This window comes from Protopterus annectens, chromosome 13.part0, assembly GCF_019279795.1.
Source record: "Protopterus annectens isolate FY-2018-M chromosome 13.part0, PAN1.0, whole genome shotgun sequence".
Lineage (NCBI taxonomy): Eukaryota > Metazoa > Chordata > Ceratodontiformes > Protopteridae > Protopterus > Protopterus annectens.
In genome coordinates, this window is record NC_056747.1 from 862722168 (window position 1) to 862748855 (window position 26688).

The window sequence follows — 26688 nt, forward strand, 5'->3', positions numbered from 1 at the left end:
TAGATTTTACATGTACAATGTCTTTTACTGTTGTGGTTTCCTGGCCAGGTGCAAGATTACAAAGATATGTTAAACTCGGAGTTTCTGTTAGCTTGGGAAATTAAAAAAACAGAGAAGTGTCAAGAATGATGTAATCTAAAATGAGTCAGCAGTGATGTATTATCAATTTAAGACTTTCTCAGAGAGAGAGAGAATTAGAGCATTTTGGATTTTGTCTGAACCCGAACACATCAACTCACTAGCTCCTTGCCTTGTACGTAGGATATTTATTTACAACAGTTACCTCTCTTAGAAATAGGTAGAAAATAGTAAGTTTAGTCTAGATGTTTTCTATATTCATCTCAGGCTATTCTACAGTATTACTTTAAGTATTTTCCTGTGTCTGAACTCTTGACTAGCACTGTGTTGAATTGAAGAGATTTGTCTTGTGATTTTATTTATTATTTTTAAACCTTTCAACTGTGGCTATACTGTGTAGAGATAACTCAAGCTCTAGAGTAAATTGCACGTATACAGTGATACTGTCCAAGCCACTCCAATAAGCCTTGCTGTTCTTCATACTTACTAACTAGATAATAACACTGCACGGTAAAATTGAACACCCTTTGGAAAGGACCTTATTAGTAGCTGATATTAGTTGTTGGTGTCAGTGGATTACTACCTTATAGCCTGGCAGGAAGGGGCATAGCTGGAGAACCTGTGCCAGCCTTCCTCAGGAGTGTCTGTGTGTTTGTATAGAACTCATATCCACTATGCTGAGACATGTACCCTATAGCTGTGCCAGTGGGGAGTCTTACTGGGGATCTGGACAGAAAGGGAGAAACCAGCCCCAGACTGACTGATCTGTGTGTGCTCTTAAGGGAAATTGTACTTTACTGTGTGTGCACTTGTTATCCTTCCCAATGTGGATGCACTCACTGGTGTTAGTGGTGAGGATTGAGGCTCCTTGATTACTGAACCAGTGCACAGGTGTCACATATTAACTGGCTGGCAGTGGTGGGATATTCACACCACCATATTAATTGGTTGGCAGTGGTGGGATCTCCACATCAAATATTAATTGTTTGATAGTGGCGTATTAGCCACATCACATACTAATTGGCTTGTAGCAGTGTGGATAGTGAATTCCTGTAGCTTGTGGACAGTGATCACTGAAGGTGTTTTTGTACTCTAAATCAGCCATGCAGTGAATATTCAGAGTTCAGATCACAATTGTTTTATTTTGTTAGCTTAGTTAGTCAGGGAGAGCAGTCAAGCATGTCAGCAGAGGAGTATGGCAGGCTGACAAGGAGCCAGTTGGCTGATGTGCCAGACTGAGGGCCTAGTGCATGACTAAGGCAGACATGATTGCAGCTTTGGTAACAGCTACATCAGAAAACAGCAATCAGGAGGACAATCAGACTAGACGTGGAGATGTACAACACTCATAGAATGGACAGCTCAACCTTTCTGCAGAGGGCTTAAAAATCCATCTGGAGCTAAAGAGACTTAAGTTGGAGGCCAGGCATTTGGAAAATGAAGCAGCAGAGATACAGATGTCTACAAGCTGAGGAGAATGAGAAACTGCTATGCCTGGAAGCTGAAGAGAAGGAGAGGCAGCACGAAAAGGAGATGCAGACTCTTTGCCAGCATCATGGAAGTAATGGGGAAGGGAGTAACTGGACCCCAGAAGCACAAAAGATCAGTAAATTTCTTCTGCCGTTTACAGAGGGGAAAATTTTGATAGTTTCATTCATATGTTTGAGAGGGTATGTAAACAGTATGATGTTGACCAAAGGCTCTGGGTACAGTTCTTGACCCCCTTACCCCATAGTAAAGCTGTAAATATACTTTCCAAACTGTCAGACAATGATTTCTTAAATTATACAGCTGTTAAGAATTGTTTGCTAGAATTGTTTTAAGCTAACACCTGAAGCTTATAGGAAAAAGTTTTGTGGGCATAGACACAAGGCAGACAAAAGTGTGTGTGAATATGTTGCTGAACTAAGCACTTATTTTCATAGGTGGTTGAGTGGATGTCAGGTCACCATTTTTGAAGTGCTTGCAGACCTTTTGGTGAGGGAAGATGCCCTTAGCACTTTGCCTGAGGACATGAGGATCTGGTTAGCTGACAGACAATGTGCTACTTCAGAGGAGATGTGGAAGAACAGAGACCTATACCTAGTAAACAGGGCATCCTTGCACAGGAAAGGGGCCCCCATTACTGCTCATGGGTCTAAAGGAACCCATGGTGGGCAGCCCAGACTGCCCCAACAGAATCTGCCAGTAGAAGGGGAAGTCACTAGTCCAGGTACATGTCCAGGATCTAGGGTTAAATGTTTTGAATGCAACCAGTGGGGACATGTGGCATATAGATGTCCACGAAGGCAAGGTGGGGAACAAAAGGTGAGGGAGCCAGTAACTGGGAAGGACAAAATGCCAACAGTAGGTTGTCTTGAGACAACAAGGGTGCCAAACTACCACAAGAGGTTATATCCTATCGTAGTGAATGGCAAAGAGACCATTGCCAAGAGAGACACAGCCTCTGACATAACCATTGTGAAGCCTGCAATTGTTACAGAGGAGCACTACTTGCCTGGGAAGTTTACTCCAGTCAGAGCTTTAGGAGGGACCCCATTCCAAATACCTTTGTCTAGGGTTCACCTTGACTGGGGGGGGGTGAAAAAGGAAGCCAGCAAGTAGGTGTGTTTGAGGATCTCCCAGATGTCCTAATAGGGAAGGATTTTGATAAGGCAGTACCCTGTGTTTGTGCAGTTACATGGAGTCAGGCTTGGAGACAAGCATGTGGGTCTGGTAGCCTGGGGGAGACCCAGACAGACCGCATACTTGCAGCCAGGACTGGTGAGGTGGTTACTTCAGGGAGGGAGATTCCCTGTAGAAGTGAGACTGAAGGTGAGCCACAGCTGCTTGTGGGTACTGATGGTCCCTTGGACAGAGTGACTGCAAAGGTAGAGGTGAGTAGTAGTACCCAGACTGACAGTGAGGCGCTGCTGTTAGAGGGCTAGAAGGTGAGAAAATACAGCAGTTGCTAGTGCCTAGAGCCTACCACCTGCAGCTTCTAGCCATAGACCATGATATTTCCTTTGCAAGTCATATGGGCATAAAACATACAAACAGACGTATTATGCAGAACTTCTATTGGCTTGGAATTTCCAGAGATGTAACAGGGTACTGCCGGACCTGTGAGCAGTGCCAAAAGGTGGGCAAGTCAGGAGACAAGGTGAGAGCTCTTTTGATGCCTTTGCCTGTGATTGAGGAGCCATTTCAGTGGGTAGCTATGGATATTGTGGGGCCTCTGAGTACCCCAAGTTCCACAAGGAAAAGTTTATCCTAGTGGTAGTAGATTATGCTACAAGATACCCTGAGGCAGTGGCTTTGTCCTCCATTGAGGCAGAAAAGGTGGCAAATGCTTTGTTAGAGATTTTCAGTAGGGAAGGTTTCCCAAAAGAAATACTGACTGACAGAGAAGCCAATTTCATGTCAGACCTGCAGGCCTGTCTGTGGAAGTGCTGTAGGGTGAAGCACCTGAAGACCACTCCTTACCATCCCCAGAATAATGGTCATGTTGAGAGGTTAAACTCTGCAATCAAGTCCATGCTATGGGGATTTGCAGACCAGTTTAAGAGGGAGTGGGAAAATATTTGCCCCATCTGTTTGCTTACAGAGAGGTTCACCAGGAATCCACAGTTTTTTCACCCTTTGAGTTGCTGTATGGGCATAGGGTGACAGGACCTCTAGATTTAATCCGAGATGAGTGGGAGGGTGTGTGTGAATCTCACAAGGAGTCTGTTGTGGCATATGTCCTAAACCTCCGAACAAGGCTCAGGGAACTCATGGGCTTGGCCCAGGAGAACCAGGCAGAAGCCCCAACAGCAGAAAAAGGTTGGGTATGACAGGAATGCTCAAGCCAGAGAGTATGCTGTAGGGCAGCAGGTAATGGTTCTCATTCTTGTTAGACACAACAAGCTGCAAGCAGCCTGGGAGCGACTCTACAAGGTGATAAGCAAGGTAAATGATGTTAACTACCTGGTAGAACTGCTAGGCAGGGGCACAAATTGTACTATGTTAACATGATGAAACCTTAGCATGACAGGGAGGCCCTTGTGCTGAGTATCTGCAGTAGATTGCAGGAGGAGTCTGAGGGAGATATGGTGACTGATCTCCTCAATGAGGCTCGGACTGACACCTCAGTGGAAGGGGTAGCAATGTCCAAGCAGCTATCTCCTACCCAGGTTCAAGAAATGCGAGCAGTGTTACAGGAGTTTGGGGACATGTTCACTGGGAAACCAGAGTGCACCCACCTGGTGCAGCACCAGGTGGATACAAGACCCCAAAGGCCTATTAGGCAGGCCCCTTATAGGGTGCCTGAGAGAGTCAGACTCTGAGGGAGGAGATACAGGAAATGCTGGAACTAGGGATATTTCAAGAGTCCAACAGTCCCTGGGCCTCCTCAGTGGTGCTGGTGCCAAAGAAGGATGGCAGCACCATGTTCTGTGTGGACTACAGACTACAGGAAATTAAACAGTCACACAGAGTCAGATGCTTACCCCGTGCCTAGAACAGATGAGGTCCTAGAGGAGCTGGGTAGGGCTAAGTATCTAACCACAACTGATCTTACTAGGGGTTACTGTCAGGTGCCCTTGACTCCCAGTGCTAGAGAGAAGTCAGCCTTTGTGACTCCTTTTGGCTCGTATGAGTTCACAAAGTTGCCCTTTGGGATGAAAAATGCCCCAACTACTTTCCAGAAGCTGGTAATCATATCCTAGCAGGAGGGTTTGCCCTTGCTTACCTAGATGATATTGATATATAGAGCCATTCCTGGCAAGAGCACCTTCAACATGTGAGGTGCTGGGCAGACTACAGAAAGCATGGTTGACCATTAAGCCGAGCAAATGTCAGGTGGGTATGGCAGAGGTCTCCCACCTGGGACATAGAATGGGGAGTGGTAAGATCAGGCCAGAACCGGCCAAACTGGAAGCCATTCAGGCATGGCCAGCACCTGTTACAAAAAAGCAGGTGAGGGGATTCTTAGGGACAGCAGGGTACTACAGAAAATTCATTCCCAGTTATAGTACCATAGCTGCTCCCCTCACAGACCTGACAATGAAGAACAAGACAGATAAGGTAGTGTGGACCACAGCATGTGAGCAGGCATTCCAGAAGCTTAAAGAACCTTTGCGAGGACTACCTGTGTTAGCCAGTCCAGATTACAGCAAATAATTTGTTGTGCAGGTGAATACTTTGAACCATGTGGTGGGGGATGTACTTAGCCGGATTTCTTTAAAGGGAGAAGAGCACCCAGTCGTTTATCTCAGTCTTAGGCTCCAACCCAGGGAGGATGCTATGCAGCTGTATAAAAGGAATGTCTAGCCATGGTGTGGGCACTGCAGAAACTTCAGCCTGATCTGCATGGAAGGGAATTCACTATAGTTACAAATCACAATCTTCTAACAAGGTTACACCGAACCAGCCAGCAAAATGCTAAGTTGCTAAGATGGAGCCTAGGGTAGCAAGCATATATGTCAGTGCAGCACCACAGTGGGATTAGCAATGCCAATGCAGATGGGCTCTCAAAACAGGGAAAGTACAGTTTTGTACCTACCATAAATGTAGATGTTCGAGTGTATACACTGCTGCAGTCATTACATTTGGGTTATTCTGCCGTCAGGCGGTTCCCCAGTTGGCCTGAGTTCCGAAGTCTTGGTCCGGCGTCGGTTGCTGTCACCTCCTCCCTGACGTCAGTGCAACAGGTTCCAATTGCTAATAAAACATACATAAGAAAAGCAAAAAACAACTTACAGCTACCAGCAAATACTCCCCATTGGTAGTAAGGATAGAAGACTTAGGTACGTACCTGCCAGTAAGAGGGGAAGGAGGGAGGGTAACCTGGACTGCAGCAGTGTATACACTCGAACATCTACATTTATGGTAGGTACAAAACTGTACTATGTTCATTGTGTTACACTGCTGCAGTCATTACACTTGGGTAGAATCCCAAAGCTGAGGTAGGGTGGCTGGTTCTATAAGGCATTAGGGGTGGCTATAAGGCCCTGCAGCACTGCAGTGGCGAAGCCAGCTCTGGATTTAGAGTATAGAGGCAGATGGTAATGCTTGGTGAAGGTATGTACAGAACCCCAAGTTGCTGCTTACAAAATATCCTTGGCAGGTACTCCCCTGAGGTAGGCAGTTGAAGTGGCTGCTGCCCTGGTGGAGTGAGATCTAATGCTGCTAGGTACAGGTTTTCCATGGTATATGTAGCAGAAACGTATACAATGTCCTATCCATTTTGAAATAGTCTGTTTTGAAATGGCTTTTCCCTGTGCTCCTGCAGCATATGCTACCAATAATTGCTCAGATTTTCTGAAAGCTTTGGTTTTGTCCAAGTAGAAGAGTAACTGCCTGTGAATGTCCAAAGAGTGCAGTAGTCTCTCCCCTTTATTCTGTGATTTAGGATAAAAAGTTGGCAGGTGACTAGTTTGGTTTAGAGCCACACTGGACACTACCTTTGGCCTAAACGTAGGGTTAGTTCTTAAAGACACCCTGTCCTGGTGGAAAATGAGGAAACGTTCCACTGCCATTAGTGCCTGTAATTCTGAAACTCTTCGTGCTGATGTTATTGCCAGGAGCAGAGCAGTTTTCCAAGATATATATTTTAATACTGCTGTGTTAGCTGGCTCAAAAGGAAGTAAAGTTAGTTTTTCCAAAACAAAGTTGAGGTCCCAAGTTGGAGTAGGTGCTCTATGGGGCGGTCTTATGTTTTTTGCCCCTCTGAGGTACTGTTTTAACAGAGGATTAGAGAAAATTGGTGGATCCGTGTTGTAATGAGTAGAGATGGCAGAGGCGTGGATCTTGATGGATGAGGAGAGGCCTTTGTCCAGCATCTCAGTTAAGTATTGTAGAATCTGAGGAATGTTTGGGACAAGAGGGTCAAGGCTATGAGCTTGGTTCCAGGCACAGAATCTCTTCCATTTATCCGAGTAGGCTTTCCTGGTACTAGGCCTTCTGGCCTCCAGAATGACATCCATAACAGCTTTGGAGCGAGGCATTGTTGCTTGACTAAGGAATCTTCCATGCAGCTAGGTTCAAGGGTCTTTAGCTGGCTGTGTAGTATTTGATTGTTGTGCTGAGTCAGCAGATGTGGGATTTGAGGCAAAATCCAGGGTGGTTCTTGTGCTACGCTCCTTAAGATTGGGTACCAGTGCTGGCGTGGCCAGTCTGGTGCAATCAGGATCATCTTTGGCTTTTCTTGCCTGGCTTTTATGAGTACCTTTCACAGGAGAGATAGTGGTGGGAAAGCGTATACTTGTAGGTTCTCCCAGCTGAATGAGAGGGCATCCACTTTCCATGCTTGTGGATGGTAACTCCTTGTGCAGAATTTTTGTAGTTGGCAGTTTATTGGGGATGCAAACAGATCTATGTCTGGGCTCCACCATTTCTATATTATCATTCTGAATATTTGTGGATTCAATTCCCATTTGTGGGGATCCATGATATTTCTCCTTAAGTCGTCTGCCAATGTGTTTTTCTCAACTGGCAGGAATTGTGCTTGCAGATGAACATGAAGGTTTATAGCTGTGTTCCACAAGGTCATGGCTTGTCTGCATAGGGGGTAGGAGTGAGTGCCCCCTTGCTTGTTTATGTACCACATAACTGTGGTGTTGTCTGTCTTTATCAGTAGTTGTCCTGGATGTAGCAGGTCCTAGAAAGCTATAAGGGCATTTTGTACAGCTAGCATCACTTTTTGATTGATGTGAAGATGCCTTTGTTCTGTGGGCCACATGCCCTGAATACATTTGCCTGCCATGTGTGCTCCCCAGGCGTAATCCGATGCATCTGTTGTCAGTGTCCGCCTGGCTGTGGGTTGTGTAAAAGGCTGTCCCTTGTTGAGGTGACAAGCTTGAGCCCACCATTGAAACTCCTGTTGAAGGCAAGAGATTAGTGGTATAACTGTTTCCAAACTTTGACAGTGTTGAGACCACACACTCTTTAGGTACCATTGTAGTTTCCTCATATGCAGTTTGGCATATGGAATTAGTAGTATGCAGGATGCCATGTAACCCAAGGTCTGCAGAATTTTTCTTGCAAGGAGCTGGGTCTTTGTTGCCATCAACTGAAAGTATTGAGTCAGTTGTCCTTGCTTGTCTGGCGTGAGATAAGCCATCTGGGCCGTTGTGTTCAAACTGGCACCCAAGAATATAATCTCTTGTGAGGGCACTAGTTTTGATTTTTTTTTGTTTACTGTGTACCCCAGGCAACTTAACCTTTTTACAAATGTCAGATGCTTTAGAAGAATGTCCTTGCTCTTTGCTTGAATCAGGCAGTCGTCCAGGTACGGATACATTTGAATTCCTTTCTGTCTGCAAAATGCAATTACTGGTGCCAGGCACTTTGTGAAGACCCTGGGCGGCAGTGCAGAGAATTGGTAGTGCATTGAACCAGCTATGAATCTGAGGTATCTTCTGCAGTTGTCTGATAGGGACATGCAGGTATGTCTCCTTGAGGTCCAAAGTCACGAGCCAAGCTTTCTTGCCCAGCATGGGAAGAAGCTGCTGTAATGTCAACATTTTGAATTTCGGAACATCCAGGTAAGTGTTTAGAGATGAAAGATCCAGAATGGGCCTCCAGGCTTTGTCCTTTCTGGGTACCAGAAAGAGTAGAGTAAAATCCTTGTCCTTGCTCCTGGTGATGGTACCTTTTGAATAGCTCTCATATCCATGAGTGCTGTAATTTGTTTTTGAACCTCTTCCCATTGATTTGGTGGCAGATTCAGCATTCCTTTTAACCTTGGCAGAGTGTGAAAGTGGAACCTGTAACCTAATGTTGAGAACCCATTTGTCCTTGGTGATCATTTCCCAATTGTGGTAGAAGAGTGCCAGTTTTCCTCCCAAGGGGGCTGCCAAGAGGGATTTGTTTGGCAGCTGTAGTGGGAAGTCATTGGAGCTGTTTTTTTATAAGGTTGGGGCCTGTCTTCCCCTTCTTTCTGGCCTGATGAAACCCATTGTCGAGGCCTATAAAGGACCTTGTGTGTGACCTTTACCTCTTGGACGTCTGTATCTTCCCCTTTGAGGTCTGTAACTGGAAAGGACCAATTCTTAGTTGGCCAGTTTCTGCTAAATCTAGGAGGCTGAGCCTGTAAGAAATCCTTCACCGTTTGCATAGATTTTGCCTTATCCTCCATTTTCTTTAATACCTCTTCTGCCTTAACTCCAAATAACACATCCTGCTGCAAAGGTGCATCCAATAATTTTGCTTTAACATGATCTGGTAACGTATGTTCTTTTAACCAAGCATGTCTTCTAATGACAGAGCCTGTAACTGCTGCTCTACAGGAGGCATCTAGAGAATCAAAACCACATTGCAAAGTATGCTTTCCCACTTGTTCAGCTGCATGCAATAAATCGTGCATTTCTTTAAAATTAGGAGGATCTGATTCTGGAAGCATTTTCTGTTTTAACTGAGACAGTAAAAATTGCTGATATTTTGGCATGTGAAACTGGCAATTTAAGGCTCTCATTGCTAAAGTTGCAGACGTATATACTTTCTTTACCCATCTGTCTAATGCTCTGGAATCTCTATCAGAGGGAACTGGATTCTTGGCTGATGTGGCCTTAACTCCTTTGGGTCCCTGAGAAATAGTTTCAGGGTCAGCTACAGGGCTTTTATACAGAAATTTATGTGAGTCAGGGACTCTGTAGTATCTGTCAGGTTTAACAGGGGCTGGAGGTAAGGAATCAGGATTTAAGGTGGATTCAGTATACACATCATCCACAATATCTAACACTGACGGAATAGCAAGGGGTCTGTGTTGAGGTAGTAAAAGGAAGTCTCTGAGCCTTTTCTTGGATTCTTAGTAATCCTGGTCTTCCCAGTGGAAATGCTCCCTCATGGTATGTAGGGTTTCCCCAAAGGAGTAGTCCTCAGGCGGTAAGGCTGATGGAATTGCTTCCTCAGCATCAGAATCCTCATAAGGGGGTAAAGAGTATCCTAGGTCTAAGGATGAATCAGAAGAGATGGACACCTGGTCGGATGAGTCATAGTCTGCATCCTGTCTAGGCCTTTTATCAGGAGGGGGAGGGACCCCCTGATCAGAGTGATTAGGTCTTCGGACATTTTGAGCATTTGTTTCTTAGGCATGGAGGCCTGCCCTGGAGAATGCTGTATTTGTTTCTTTGATTTTAAAGGAGGCTTAGACTTAGATGAGGGTTTAATGCTTAACTGAGTAGGTCTGAAGACACCCTCTGAAGCTGTAGGTTGCTCAGCTACTCCGGATCCCTCTGAAAGGATAGTCTCGGTAGGCTGAATAACTTGTGCATCCGAAAGCCCAGTCATCTCCACGTGGGAGTCAGAGGCGGCCTGTGGTTCTACAGAAGCGGTCATCAGGGGCTGCGAAGGTGCCTCACTGAAAACCAGAGAACCGGCGACTGGCCTAGAAGAGGCTTCGTCGTCAGTTTTAGGCCTCGGATGCCTATCCTTGTCTTTGCGCTTTTTGTGTATTCCGGTCGTCGGAAGTTCCGACGGCATGGTATAATTGAATTTTCTATCAAAATAATGTCGGGCAAAATCAAACAGACGTTTAATAGTGCGTTTGTTAAACCTAGCACAAAACCGACAACCAGTGACGTCGTGGTCTGGGCCTAGGCATGGGATACAATAGGAATGGAAATCCTTATGATGTATTTGCTTCCCACAAGAAATACAGTTATTAACTTTTACTGACATCGGTCTGAGGCAAGAAAAGTTTCAACGGGTACTTAGCTTTGTAGAAGACTTCGGTTCTGGATTCGGAATGAAAATCTCAGGAGACGGCCGACCGGCACTTGCGAACTGCTTTTGCTTCGGGCACCGCGCGGCAAGAAAGACTGAAGAAAATGGCGTCTACTGCATCTTACATACCCCTGTTGCACTGACGTCAGGGAGGAGGCGACAGCAACCGACACCGGACCAAGACTTTGGAACTCAGGCCGACTGGGGAACTGCCTGACGGCAGGATAACCCAAGTGTAATGACTGCAGCAGTTTAACACGATGAACATCTGGGTAAGGTATACTCAGATAGACCTAACCCTCTCAAGCAGACCTAACCCTCTCAAGCAACATTTCTCAAAGGACTCTTGAAAAACTAGCATGGGTTCTCAGGGAGGGAAGAAATGTGAAAAACTGAAAGGTTGCCAGCCCAGCCAGATAGAATCTTGTAAATAACTCTATGTGATTTGTAAATATTAATATAATCCACAGGCTGGTTTTACAAATTTAAAAGAGAACCATATGTTATGATTAAACTGCATCTTGTTATGAGCTTCAAAAATGTAACCACAGTGCACTCTGCTGGAAGAAAGCCAATACATCAAGCATTGTATGACTGAATGATCTCAAACTTGGAGCCGTGATATCTGGGACCAGCAAATTCTTTCTATTGTTTTGAGACCAGAATTACTTGCTAGATTTTACATGAATAATGTCTTTTATTGCTGTGGTTTCCTGGCCAGGTGTTAGATTACAAAGATATGTTGTTGTTGTGTGTCTTTCGGCTTATACCGGGTTAGGGGTTGCCACAGCGGAACTCCGGTCTGCTAATGTTTGGTAGTGGATTTTTACGTGCCGAGTTACCAGCCCTGATACACAACCTTCAACGAAGGCACGCTCATTCACGCATGCCTCCACACAGAAGATGCTCTGAGAATCGAACGGGACGTCTTGCTGTGAGGCGACAACGCTACCGCAGATATGTTAAACTTTGAATTTCTGTTAGCCTGGGAAATTAAAAATCAGAGAAGTGTCAAGAATGATGTAATCTAAAATGAGTCAGCAGTGATGTATTATCAATTTAAGACTCTCTCAAAGAGAGAGAGAATTAGAGCATTTTGGATTTTGTCTGAACCTGAACACATCAACTCACCAGCTCTTTGCCTTTTAAGTAGGATATTTATTTACAACAGTGACTTCTCTTAGAAATAGATAGAAAATAGTAAGTTTAGTCTAGCTGTTTTCTATATTTATGTCAGACTATTCTACAGTATTAAGTATTTTCCTGTGTCTGAACTAGACTAGCACAATGTTGCATTGAGGAGATTTGTCTTGTGTTTTATTATTTATTATTAAATTTATTTTATTTTATTTATTTTATTTTATTTTACATTTGTTAACCGGGGTAGTCCGACGGGATACATGTCCATTTTCAGCGGAGGCCCGGGGAGAAAAGCTCCAAGCAAGACAATACAAAAAACATAAAAGAGGTAACAAAAACATATGCAGTTAAAGCAAGGTGAAGTTAGTCATTACATGATATGTAATTAAAAGCATGATTTAGTTAGTATACTTAATTATTATACATGAAACAGCAATTAATTATAATAAGGATTACTCAGATAACCAGGATCTGGGAGCAGTGTATTCAGAGTGATAGCTAGCCAGGGTTGAGACAATGGCAGGTACGTGTAGACCCCAGGTAGCCTTTTAGTTTAGTTTTAAATTGATTTAAAGAGGGGAGTGAAGTAATATCAGGAGGGAGTTTGTTCCAAATTCTCCCTGCGGAGTTGGTAAGGAGAGAATCACCAGCTGCGTTATTAGTTTTACGTGTTTGTATAAGGAGATGACTGGACGACCTCAGTGGTCGAGGGTTATTGCAAGGGGAGATCAGTTTTTTGAGTGAGGGAGAGTATTCGGGGTTATATATAATTTTGTGGGTCAGGACTAGTAGGTTATAAGTAATTAGTTTCGGTAGCTCAAGCCAGTTGAGCTGGGTTAAGTTGGTGCAGTGATGGGTTCTATATGGTAACCCAGTAACAAACCTAGCGATGTGATTATAACAGATAGTGAGCTTGTTCATGATCGTTTTATTAATATTATGTAGTTAGGGGGATGAGTACAAGAGTGTAGAGAGAAGATGGGTTTGGACAATGGCAGATTTAGCTTGGGGGGTCAAGAAGCTTTTTATTCTATATAGCGAACCTAGTTTCTTATTGATTGATTTAATCATTAGGTTTACATGAATATCAAATTTTAGGTTGTTATCTATAGTTGCCCCTAATAATTTTGTTGAGGGATCCGGAGACATTATTGTCCCGTCCTTTGCTTGGATCGTAAAGTTGAGGGGGCTTGACCTTTGTGTCGGTGAAAACAGTAACATTTTTGTTTTTTTTGGATTAAGTATCAAACGACGACTAGAGAGCCAGTTTTCTACTTTGCTGAAAGTAGTTTGGGTTATAGATTGTAACTCTATAGGGGATGTTCCAGAGCAAATCAGCGTGGAATCGTCTGCATATTGAATGCAACTAGCATTAGATACAACTGTGTGCAAGTCGTTGATGAAAATCGAGAACAATAGTGGTCCTAGAATGGATCCTTGAGGGACTCCCAGAGTATTAGGTAGTAAGTTAGAAAGTTTGGTCTGCCATAAAACTGCTTGTTTTCTACCATTTAAATAGGATCTAAACCATTGAATAGCAGTAGTATCCAGACCAAGTGAATGTAATGTATCAATTAGTAGTTTATGGTCCACCATATCAAAGGCTTTGGACAGATCCAAGAATAATGCTGAGGAGATATTATTGTTATTGCGATAGGTATTGATGGTATTGGAGAAGACAAGAAGGGCTGAGGTAGTACTATGGAGAGGTCGGAAACCATGCTGAGTGTCAGCCAATAGGTGACTGACAAGTAGGTGTTGCATAAGCTGTTTCTGCACACATTTTTCCATTATTTTTGCTAGGGGGGACAGTATGGATATGGGCCTATAGTTAGAGAGGTCTGTGGAAGTGCCACCTTTATGGAGAGGAATTACATAGGATACCTTCCAGATATCGGGGATTTTGGCCTCTGCTAGGGTCCGATGAGTATTGACACAGGGTAGGCAATGGCCTCAGCTGATTTTTGCAAATATTCAGCTGGAAGTTGATCGGCTGAGAGTGTGGTAGGTTTTAGTTTTTTGATTAATTTACAGATGAATGAAGTTGCTACAGGCTGAAAGGTGAATAGGGGAATGTTTTTATAGGTGGGAGTATCAAGGCTTTGAGAGTTAAGTGGCAGTTGATTAGACAGGGTTTGGATTGTCTCGGTGAAGAAGCAATTGAAACTATTAGAGACCACGTCAGATGGTTTATCTATGAGTGTAACAGGGACAGGGGTGGTGGAGCGACCTGGGTGAAGAAGATTATTTAGCCCGGACCAGAATTTTTGTGGGCAGTTTTGATGCTCAGTTTGCAGTTTCCAATAGTATTGTCTTTTATCTAGTAAGATTAGTCTTTTGGTTTCATTCCTAAGTTGTCTATAGTTAATTTGATCGAGTGGAAGTTTATTACTTCGCCATACCGACCATGCTTTATTTCTGAGATTAATTTTCTGCCTGGTCTCTTTGGAGAGCCACGGGACATCTTCTGTCTTAGTTTTCTTTGACCGAATAGGAGCATGAAGATTAAGAATTTCCAGGAATTTTTTGTTGAAATACTGCACTGCTTCATCTAGGGGTAAATATTTTAGTATTGCCCAGTTGCAAGAGTTTAATTCTAGTTGAAATCTAGTAGGGTCAAATTTTTTTTTATTTCTAACAGATCTTAGTGTGGAATGCTTTGGGATGGCTATTTTGTGCTTAATTATGTAGGTGAGATGGTGGTCACTTAGGCTATCAGGGAGAGAACCAGAAGTATATTGGTTAGGATCACTATTAATAAGCACCCAATCAAGTACACTCTCTTTTTGGTTAGATTTGTTTATCCTAGTGGGAGTGTTAACGATTTGCGTGAAGGAGTGTAGGTTTATATGAGTGGAGGGGGCTTGAGGGGAACAGGAAGTCCAGTCTATATTAAAGTCCCCAAGGATTATGGTTTCTTGAGGGAAGTGACTTGATAACCAGTGTAAGGTAGCTTCAAGAGTATCTATGTTCTTACCTGGGGGAATATACACACAGATAATATAGATAAATTTAGTAATATTGATTTGTAGCCTAGAAATAAGGATCTCAACATTGTTAATCTGAGGTGGTTGAATGACATCGATAGAAACGATTAGATCGGATTTATAGAGTATGGCTACCCCACCTCCTTTTCTAGAGATTCGGTCTTTCCTATGAATATTATACCCAGGGATAAGTATTTCATTGTCCATAGTGGATGGTTTAAGCCATGTTTCAGTTAGGCACAAGATCTCTGGGGAGAGGTCAGCCATAACTGCATGAAGTTCATGTACCTTATTGTTAATACTTCTAATGTTCAGATGGCAGGTAAGAAGGGAATTTGTAGGGCGTACCGTAATGGGATTAGATTTAAGGTCCGTGAAAAGGGGGGATTGTTGGATAATATTGGCAGGACCAGGGTTAGGATGTATGTCCCCATGTCTTAGTAGATTAAGTCTTAATTTAGAGATGAGCTTCAGGAATTTATATACAATTTTGTAGGTATGCTTCTGTTTAAGGTTGATATTTGTTGAGGTATGAGGGTATGGAAGCATGGAGCAAGAAGTTGTGTCCACCCATGTACCCTGAGTGTGATAAAAGTTCAGGAGAGTAATTTCAGGAGTGTTGGTCTCAGCCCTGGAAGCTGAGATCCCTAAAAGAGTTTGTGTTTCATATAAGGTTGTAAGATAGGAGGTTATTAGGAACGGTATTAGCATAAAGTACCACATCTCTAAGGACTTGTGGGAAACGGTTCACAAGGATGCACTTGCAGGTGCTTTTGAGAGAATGGATGAGTAAGGTATTAGGGAGTGAAAGATGAGGCGATGGTGGATGGGCGTGAGATAAGAGGGGTCACCTGTGATTGGGAGAGTGATTAAATAGAAGGCTAATGTGATTGGACCTGGAGATGATGGGTGTGGTTTTATGGTTATAAATGTAGAGGTAGTGGGGGCGGGTGGGATATGGGGGCAGGGAGGGGCAAGTGAGCCTGAGCGTAGGCTTAACGAAGGGCTAAAACAGTCCTCTACTATACCCAAAGAAGTAATTCTCAGCTGGGTAGATAGCCTAATTGTATTAATTTTTATTTATAATTTCTTTGAAATTTTTTTTTTGTTATTTTTAATCCAATTTATTTGGAAATTATCCAATTTTTTGGTGTAATTCAGTGTTTTTAGGAGCTGAGACACTGACAGATTAGTACTTCTTGGAAAAGTAATATTAGGTAAATCCAGGTGGATTTCCTGAAACTAAGGTAGCCGAGGATCCTACACAGCAACTTCCAGCCTAAGGTAATAAGTACTATTTAACCACCTTTTCATAAACTTTAAAGGGCAGCGTCTTCCACTAGTTTCAGCAGGGAGGTTTGTCCCTTTCTATACAATGTACTATGGGGCTTGTTCACGAAGGAGTCACCTTTTCATAAACTTTAAAGGGCAGCGTCTTCCACTAGTTTCAGCAGGGAGGTTTGTCCCTTTCTATACAATGTACTATGGGGCTTGTTCACGAAGGAGTCACCTTTTCATAAACTTTAAAGGGCAGCGTCTTCCACTAGTTTCAGCAGGGAGGTTTGTCCCTTTCTATACAATGTACTATGGGGCTTGTTCACGAAGGAGTCACCTTTTCATAAACTTTAAAGGGCAGCGTCTTCCACTAGTTTCAGCAGGGAGGTTTGTCCCTTTCTATACAATGTACTATGGGGCTTGTTCACGAAGGAGTCACCTTTTCATAAACTTTAAAGGGCAGCGTCTTCCACTAGTTTCAGCAGGGAGGTTTGTCCCTTTCTATACAATGTACTATGGGGCTTGTTCACGAAGGAGTCACCTTTTCATAAACTTTAAAGGGCAGCGTCTTCCACTAGTTTCAGCAGGGAGGTTTGTCCCTTTCTATACAATGTACTATGGGGCTTGTTCACGAAGGAGTCACCTTTTCATAAACTTTAAAGGGCAGCGTCTTCCACTAGTTTCAGCAGGGAGGTTTGTCCCTTTCTATACAATGTACTATGGGGCTTGTTCACGAAGGAGTCACCTTTTCATAAACTTTAAAGGGCAGCGTCTTCCACTAGTTTCAGCAGGGAGGTTTGTCCCTTTCTATACAATGTACTATGGGGCTTGTTCACGAAGGAGTCACCTTTTCATAAACTTTAAAGGGCAGCGTCTTCCACTAGTTTCAGCAGGGAGGTTTGTCCCTTTCTATACAATGTACTATGGGGCTTGTTCACGAAGGAGTCACCTTTTCATAAACTTTAAAGGGCAGCGTCTTCCACTAGTTTCAGCAGGGAGGTTTGTCCCTTTCTATACAATGTACTATGGGGCTTGTTCACGAAGGAGTCACCTTTTCATAAACTTTAAAGGGCAGCGTCTTCCACTAGTTTCAGCAGGGAGGTTTGTCCCTTTCTATACAATGTACTACGGGGCTTGTTCACGAAGGAGTCACCTTTTCATAAACTTTAAAGGGCAGCGTCTTCCACTAGTTTCAGCAGGGAGGTTTGTCCCTTTCTATACAATGTACTATGGGGCTTGTTCACGAAGGAGTCACCTTTTCATAAACTTTAAAGGGCAGCGTCTTCCACTAGTTTCAGCAGGGAGGTTTGTCCCTTTCTATACAATGTACTATGGGGCTTGTTCACGAAGGAGTCACCTTTTCATAAACTTTAAAGGGCAGCGTCTTCCACTAGTTTCAGCAGGGAGGTTTGTCCCTTTCTATACAATGTACTATGGGGCTTGTTCACGAAGGAGTCACCTTTTCATAAACTTTAAAGGGCAGCGTCTTCCACTAGTTTCAGCAGGAGGTTTGTCCCTTTCTATACAATGTACTATGGGGCTTGTTCACGAAGGAGTCACCTTTTCATAAACTTTAAAGGGCAGCGTCTTCCACTAGTTTCAGCAGGGAGGTTTGTCCTTTCTATACAATGTACTATGGGGCTTGTTCACGAAGGAATCACCTTTTCATAAACTTTAAAGGGCAGCGTCTTCCACTAGTTTCAGCAGGGAGGTTTGTCCCTTTCTATACAATGTACTATGGGGCTTGTTCACGAAGGAGTCACCTTTTCATAAACTTTAAAGGGCAGCGTCTTCCACTAGTTTCAGCAGGAGGTTTGTCCCTTTCTATACAATGTACTATGGGGCTTGTTCACGAAGGAGTCACCTTTTCATAAACTTTAAAGGGCAGCGTCTTCCACTAGTTTCAGCAGGGAGGTTTGTCCCTTTCTATACAATGTACTATGGGGCTTGTTCACGAAGGAGTCACCTTTTCATAAACTTTAAAGGGCAGCGTCTTCCACTAGTTTCAGCAGGGAGGTTTGTCCCTTTCTATACAATGTACTATGGGGCTTGTTCACGAAGGAGTCACCTTTTCATAAACTTTAAAGGGCAGCGTCTTCCACTAGTTTCAGCAGGGAGGTTTGTCCCTTTCTATACAATGTACTATGGGGCTTGTTCACGAAGGAGTCACCTTTTCATAAACTTTAAAGGGCAGCGTCTTCCACTAGTTTCAGCAGGAGGTTTGTCCCTTTCTATACAATGTACTATGGGGCTTGTTCACGAAGGAGTCACCTTTTCATAAACTTTAAAGGGCAGCGTCTTCCACTAGTTTCAGCAGGGAGGTTTGTCCCTTTCTAGACAATGTACTATGGGGCTTGTTCACGAAGGAGTCACCTTTTCATAAACTTTAAAGGGCAGCGTCTTCCACTAGTTTCAGCAGGGAGGTTTGTCCCTTTCTATACAATGTACTATGGGGCTTGTTCACGAAGGAGTCACCTTTTCATAAACTTTAAAGGGCAGCGTCTTCCACTAGTTTCAGCAGGAGGTTTGTCCCTTTCTATACAATGTACTATGGGGCTTGTTCACGAAGGAGTCACCTTTTCATAAACTTTAAAGGGCAGCGTCTTCCACTAGTTTCAGCAGGAGGTTTGTCCCTTTCTATACAATGTACTATGGGGCTTGTTCACGAAGGAATCACCTTTTCATAAACTTTAAAGGGCAGCGTCTTCCACTAGTTTCAGCAGGGAGGTTTGTCCCTTTCTATACAATGTACTATGGGGCTTGTTCACGAAGGAGTCACCTTTTCATAAACTTTAAAGGGCAGCGTCTTCCACTAGTTTCAGCAGGGAGGTTTGTCCCTTTCTATACAATGTACTATGGGGCTTGTTCACGAAGGAGTCACCTTTTCATAAACTTTAAAGGGCAGCGTCTTCCACTAGTTTCAGCAGGGAGGTTTGTCCCTTTCTATACAATGTACTGTGGGGCTTGTTCACGAAGGAATCACCTTTTCATAAACTTTAAAGGGCAGCGTCTTCCACTAGTTTCAGCAGGGAGGTTTGTCCCTTTCTATACGATGTACTGTGGGGCTTGTTCACGAAGGAGTCACCTTTTCATAAACTTTAAAGGGCAGCGTCTTCCACTAGTTTCAGCAGGGAGGTTTGTCCCTTTCTATACAATGTACTATGGGGCTTGTTCACGAAGGAGTCACCTTTTCATAAACTTTAAAGGGCAGCGTCTTCCACTAGTTTCAGCAGGGAGGTTTGTCCCTTTCTATACAATGTACTATGGGGCTTGTTCACGAAGGAGTCACCTTTTCATAAACTTTAAAGGGCAGCATCTTCCACTAGTTTCAGCAGGGAGGTTTGTCCCTTTCTATACAATGTACTATGGGGCTTGTTCACGAAGGAGTCACCTTTTCATAAACTTTAAAGGGCAGCGTCTTCCACTAGTTTCAGCAGGGAGGTTTGTCCCTTTCTATACAATGTACTATGGGGCTTGTTCACGAAGGAGTCACCAAATTAGGTAGGGATGTTACCTATAGGATCCAGGTATACCTCAGGGTTTTGTGTAGAGATAATTCAAGCTCTAGAGTACATTGCACGTATATAGTGATACTGTCCAAGCCACGTCAATAAGACTTGCTGTTTGTCATACTTACTAATTGGATGATGATAATAATATGCACAGTAAAATTGGACACCCTTTGGGAAGGGCCTTAATAGTAGTTATTAGTGGTTGGTGGCAGTGGATTACTACCTTATAGCCTGGGAGGAAGGAGCATAGCTGGAGAACCTGTACCAGCCTTCCCCAGGAGTGTCTGTGTGTTTGTATATAACTCATATCTTAAAGTGTGTATGTGTGTTTGTGTGTGTGTCAGCTACTTGGGGAGGGACACGAAGCAAGGGTTAGACAGAGAGGGTGCTGGAGGTGTTAGCGTGACCACTAGGCTGAGACATGTACCCATTAGCTGTGCCAGTGGGAAGTCTTACTGGGGATCTGGAGAGAAAGGGAGAAGCCAGCCCCGGACTGCCTGTGATTTCTGTGTGCTCTTAAGGGAAATTGTAGTTTACTGTGTGTGTACTTGTTATCCTTCCCAGTGTGGACCACCTCATTGGTGTTAGTGGTGAAGATTGAGGCTCCTTGATTACTGGGCCAGTGCATGGGTGTCACAATGGGAGTGAAGGTTTTCATAGAAACAACAGTACTCAACAAAGGAATAGAAATACTGGATACAAATGCAACAAACAGTCTTCTTCTTCTTTCAGCTTTTCCCGGTTAGGGGTCGCCACAGTGGATCATCTGTCCGCTCATGATTGGCAGTGGAGTTTTACAGTGTCGAGTTGCTAGCCTGGCGCCCAACCTTCCACAGAAGGCACACACTCACACCTAGGGCCAATTCAGAGTGTCCAATCCACCTACTGCATGTCTTTGGGATGTGGGAGGAAACCGGAGCACCCGGAGGAAACTCACTTGACCACAGGGAGGACATGTAGACTCCGCACAGAAAGCATCCCAGCCGAGAATCAAACCGGAGAACCTCTTGCTGTGAGGCAGCAATGCTAACCGCTGTACCACCATGGCTGCCCCAAGACAACAAACAGTACAGGTCATAAACTCCTGGTTAACTGAAAAGAAGGAAAAGGTCAGTTATAAAGTCCAAGAAGTTTGTAGCTTTGCCACATACAATTCAAGGTTTCAGTTTGGTAACTGCATTCATTCCACATCTCAGAACTCAGCATTTTGTATTGCCGAGTCCCAGGATGTAGAAACCAAATGGCAGATAAAACAGACTTACACATACTAAGTCTAAGATGTATGGCCATCTCAGAAGGGGGCAAACCTCTGCAGAAAACAAGTTTAAAAGAGAAGAGTGATGTTTGATATTCGCTCTTCTGCTGTATTTTTGGTCAAATGTTTTTTGGTATCTCAGCACTTGGTAATTAACGTCTCGAGATTGCAGTAGGGAGCTCTTCAGTTTAAACTGAGTCCTAGACAACAATTCATGGAGTTGTACATGATACTTGTAGCCAACAAAGCATGTTTTAACATTATCTGAAACTCGAGATTGCAGAGCACACTGATCAACAACAGAACTTCAGCTCTCCCAGTGTGAAAACAGAAAATGAGAAAAAGGAGTGCCATTGAAAATGTATTTTTTTTTTCTTTTTTTGGTAAAATTCAGTTACTGGCTAGTAAACACATTGCCTGGATGCCATCAAAGAAGAAATTTGGAAAACATGAAAGAAAAGCAACCATCTGGGAAAGATTCTGCAGCTGCTCAGCAAAAAGCAGTTCAAACTTCAGCTTTTGTTCAAGAGATGGTACCAAGTATGTTAGAGGAAAAATATATCAAATATACTCAGAGGTGGTTAAATAAATGAAACATTAAATGTTTATATCCATTCAAACAACAAAAGGCTGGAAAAAGCTTCAACTAGCCATTCAGATGAACTGATAAAACAAAATCAGGTTGACAAAAAAAAGCTGGCTGAATAAGAGTTTTCTCAAGAACTGATGAAAAATAGTTAGAAGACAGAGCCAGCACAGAAAGCTTGAGATTCTTCTACTGCACTAGAGAAACTGGAAGGAACAGACTGAATTCATTTTATGAAAGTACAAATAAGCAACTGGACTGATGTTTCCAAAGCAGAATTTGCTAACTGAAAGGGCACATTAGAGTGTATGCTCCAAACTTGGTCATGAAAAAGTAACTAAGACCTATATTATTAAAGATGCAACACAAGAAACACTCCTGTAACTGACTCACAAACCCAGGAACCCAGACAAAACCAAAAGTTCCACTCAACAATGTATTACAAAATGACATGCAGCAAAATCTTAAAATTTTTATAATAAAAAAGTAAAAAATAAGAACATACTAAATGTATTTTTTTTTCAATTTTTACTTGCAGTTTTAATCTGTTTCTTTAAAATGTTAATTGATTTAGGTAATGTCGGCTATTTAAACCATTATGCAATGTTTTTCTATGGTTTTGAAAAAAGTCTGATTTGATCAGACGAAAGCGCTTACTTTATCTTTTGCATGGGATATTCAAGCAACGGATGGTTTTACCCTATTGATTTTATGTACTACTACATCAGTTTGGTGGAATTTTAAGATTTTGGTGCACATCATTTCTAATAAATTGCTGAATGGAACTTTTGGTTCTGTCTGGTTCCTGAGTCAGTTACAGTAGTATTTCTTGTTTTACTAGTGGATTTTATACTCCTGCACACTTTCTCTTTATTAAAGATGCAATCATATCAGCAAAAAGAGTTGATCCTGACAAAAACTTGAAAGAAGGGCAAAATATTAAAAACCGGAAACAGCAGGTTGTTTGTAGAAAATTATAACTCACTGTACCAGGCAGAAGAGAAACACATTTATTCCAGCAATCAGGGAATGTTGACAGGCAGGTGTGAGATTCAAGCTGCTGTATCCAGCTGTCTTCAAAGTGTTTTTTCTTGGAAGACCAAAGTCATTTTTTGACGCAGAACAGCCTGAGGGAAAAAAATGTATCCAACGAGTGAGTCAGTAAGCAAATGGAGACTCTGGTTCTCATTCTTCTGATGGTGAGGTTCATAAAGTGACTTTGCCAGTGAAACCTTTTCTGATGTTTCAAAGGAAAATACTTGAGAGAAAAATGCATCACAACTGACTAGAAGAATCAGCAAGTACCTTGGATACGAACCAGAGTCTGGTGTTGGGAGAAGGAGATAAACAAGAAGAGGTCCGGCAACTCTCAAATTAGTGAAAAAATGCAAAATTAGAAGTTATGTACTTAAAACTTGGCATCTGTGCTGTCCATTTTCATTATTCCTCATGAATGGGTCTAGGATTCCGATCCTCAGATACGACTCGGCCACATACACAAGACTTCAGATCGAATTCTCAAGATCCTCTCTCTACCCATAATTACTCTACTCTGTCTCCAACTCCTCAGATCGAGTTTGCTGCCTAATTGCTCACCTACTATAGAGACAGGGCAGATAAGACAAAAAGGAGTGAGGCTCAAAGCAGGAACTCAAGGTTCCAATATCATTTAACATTTGCTTCAAAGAGTGACATTGCCGGGAGATGGCTGGGATGGAAGGTGAGGAAGAATGAAAATGGACAACACAGATGCCAAGTTATGATAAATACATAACTTCTAAATCTGTTGTCCTTTTCATTCTTCCTCACGAATGGGTCAGAGTCCCAAACTACGTAACTCTCAGGAGGCCCTATGGAAGGACATGCTAGGGCACTACCGAACCAGCTCTGCTTCTGGAGGCAATGTCTAGTCTATAATGTGTAACAAAGGTACGAGTCTTGGACCAAGTGGCTGCAGCACAGATATCGTCAATGGAAGTTCTTGAGGCAAAAGCAAATGAAGTAGCCATAGACCCACTGGAATGAGCTCCAGAAACACAAGGCAACTCCCAACCTTTTTTAGAATAAATCAATGAAATACAATCAGTAATCCATTTGGCCAGAGTACTTTTGGAAACTGCCTAACCCAAGCAGTTAATGGAAAAGGATATAAACAGGTGATCTGATTTCCTGTACTGTTTTGAAGATAAAAATGTAATTGCCTGTGAACATCAAGATGGTGAAGCATATATTCGCCCTTATTAATAAAGTTTGGAAAGAAAACTGGTAATTGTATGAACTGGTTAATGTTGGTCTCCACAGCCATTTTATTCAGAAAAGAAGGGTTGGTCCTTGAGGACATCCTGTCCTTATCGAAAATAATGTAAGGAGGCTTAGCCGTTAAGGCCTGGAGCTCAGAAATTTTTTTTTAGCTGAAGTGATAGCTACTAAAAAGATTTTCCAAGTAAGAAATTCCATATCGCATTTGTCTGATGGTTCAAAGGGTTTCTGAGTTGATCCCTGAAGGACCATCATCATATCCCATGGAGGAGAGGGATGCTTTATTGGAGGTCTGAGAAGGAAAATTCCCTTCATGAAAGTTTTACACAACCTGGAAGAGAATAATTTGTTTCCCTCATGGAAGTGAAAATGGATGCCAATTGAAGTTTAACAGTAGAAAAGCTAGCCCCTTTCTTAAAAATAGCAATGCGAAAAGACTATCCGAAGTACATGCTGAAAAGGGGGTCAATATTTTGCTTGGAAGCCCATAAAAAGAATCTTTTCCATTTGCTTCTGTAGACTTTCTTGGTGGAGGCCAACATAATGTCATGAACTAGGGAAGCAGGCCTGGACCATCTGACTATTACTGGAAGTGAAGAAACCATGTGGTCAGCTTGATGGCGTGGAGACTGGGATGTTGAATTCCTGATGGATGAGATACGAGATGCTGAGTGGGTTCAAGTATTCATGGAGGGTATTTCAAGTGAGACCAGAGGAAAGGGAACCATACCAGTCGATGCCAGAAGGGGGCAATGAGGATGACTGAGCTCTTCAGCCTGCTTGCTTTCTGTAGGAACTTCAGAATCAGAGGAAGAGGTGGATGGGCATGGAGAAGACCAGGGGGCAAATCATGAATCAGAGCATCCCTCGGTGAGCATCCCTTGGTGACCCCCCCCAGAGGGGATCAAAGCAAGGTACTTGCTGTCCTTGCTGTTGAGAGGCGAGGCAAACAGGTCACAGCAAGGCTGGTCCCAGCAGCTGAAGATCAGATTTGCTGCTGTATGGTTGAGGGACCACTCCTGAGGAAATCATGATGGACCTGCAGAGTCTGTCTGCCAATGCACTGGTTTTCCCTGGTATGTGCTTTGCAATTAGAAAGCCGTATGAAGAGATCACCCATTCCCAGCCCTTCATGGCCACTCTATACATTGGATAGGAACAAGTTCCTCCTTGTATGCTGATGTACCAGACTACTGACATGTTGTCTGTGTGGGAGAACAACCTAAAATGCTTTCAACTTTAGAAGGACTGCTCTTGTCTCTAGGACACTAATATGCAACTTGGTCTCCAAGGGGGAATCAGGTGCCTTGGACCATCTTTCCCATGAAATGCCCCCCACCCCACCCCAGTTGGGAAGCATCTGTGGTCACTGTGGCGATTGGGGGAGGAAGGGAGAATGGCTTGCCCAAAAACAGGTCATCTGACTGGATCCCCAAGCAAATATGACGTTTGCAAAATGAAGTGAGTTTTACGGGAAAAGAGAGAGGCTGGTAAAGAACAGACCATTGTACCGTCAATGTCCAATGAGGGATTCGCATAAAGAATTCTGCTAGAGGGACTAAAAAATGGCTGACATTGACCCAATAGCTTGAAGCGCTAGTTTTGCTGGAGGGGATGGAAGAAACAGTATGGCCCATTCCTGATTTCTCAATGATGTGATGCGATGAAGAGGTATTGATACCACTTGAATTTGGCATGGTTTATTAAGATCCCTAAGGAGTTAGAAATCTGAATCAAGTAATGTCTTGCAGAAGTTGATGCTTGGTTAGGGCTGTGAGGATTCAATCGTCGAGATAGGGAAACACCTTGTATCCTTTGAGCCTCAAATGAGCTGCCACAACTGCTATGCATTTGGTGAACAACCTGGGGTTTGTGGTGAGTACAAAGGGCAGTGCTCTGAACTGGTAGTGATTGGCTCCCAGCCGAAAGTGCAGATGTCTCCTGGAGTATGCAACTTGGAGATTTATACAGCACATCGAATTGTCCTTGTGCAGAAGAGGCAGGATGGACTGAACCGTAACCATTCAGAACTATGACTTCTTTACATACTGATTTAAACTGATTAGATCCAAAATTGGTCTTAGGTCCCTTGTTTTCTCTAGAACTAAAAAGAAGCAGGAGTAAGTTCTGAATCCTATCTGTTCAGGTAGGACCTCTTGGATGACTTTTTTGCAGAAGCTTTTGAATTTATTGAGCTGCGTATTCCCTCTGACTGGGTGGAACGTCATGGAGTTTGTCTCTGGAAAGGAGGCGGAAGGGAAAAGTGTATGTAGTAACCTCTGGATAGGACTCTTAGCATCCATAAATTTCATGTGATATTTGTCCAGGCACCTCCTCACAGCAACAGGTTCTCCAGTTCTATTCTTAGCTGGGGTGCCTTCTGTGTGGAGTCTGCACGTCTTCTCTACAGTTGCGTGGGTTTCTTCCAAGTGTTCCAGTTTCCCCCCACATCCCAAAGACATGCTGTAGGTGGATTGGACACTCTAAATTGGCCATAGGTGTGAGTGTGTACATGTGTGTGCCTTCTGTGGAAGGTTGGGCACTAGGCTGGTAACTCAACACCATAAAACTCCCCTGCCAACTGTTCTGCAGACCGCTGTTCCACTGTGGCAACCCCCAACAAGGAAAAGCTGAAAGAAGAAGAATTTGTCCGGGCATCTAGGTGTAAGGAAAAATGACCCCGATTGCATCCAGAAGTGGATAGTCGGACAACGCTTCAGGAGTACTGACAGAGTCTATCAGAGGAGTCTTCTCTGAAGCCCTGGTTTGCGGACAGCCTCTGCTTCTGGGGTGACGTCTGTCACTGAAACCTTCTCCTTTGCCTCTGGAGGAAGCATCCCTGTGAGAGCCCTGAAAAGGTCTCGGAAATTTCCAGGAGCACATTTTCTTAAGACCTCACTGGTTCCTACC

General features: G+C 43.3%; 1 protein-coding gene across 1 annotated transcript in view; it reads right to left on the reverse strand.

Annotated features, from left to right (window-relative positions):
* Positions 1–26688, reverse strand: part of SYNRG (synergin gamma) — a gene marked incomplete in the record, with an annotated part of 2786306 nt that overhangs the window by 2395534 nt on the left and 364084 nt on the right.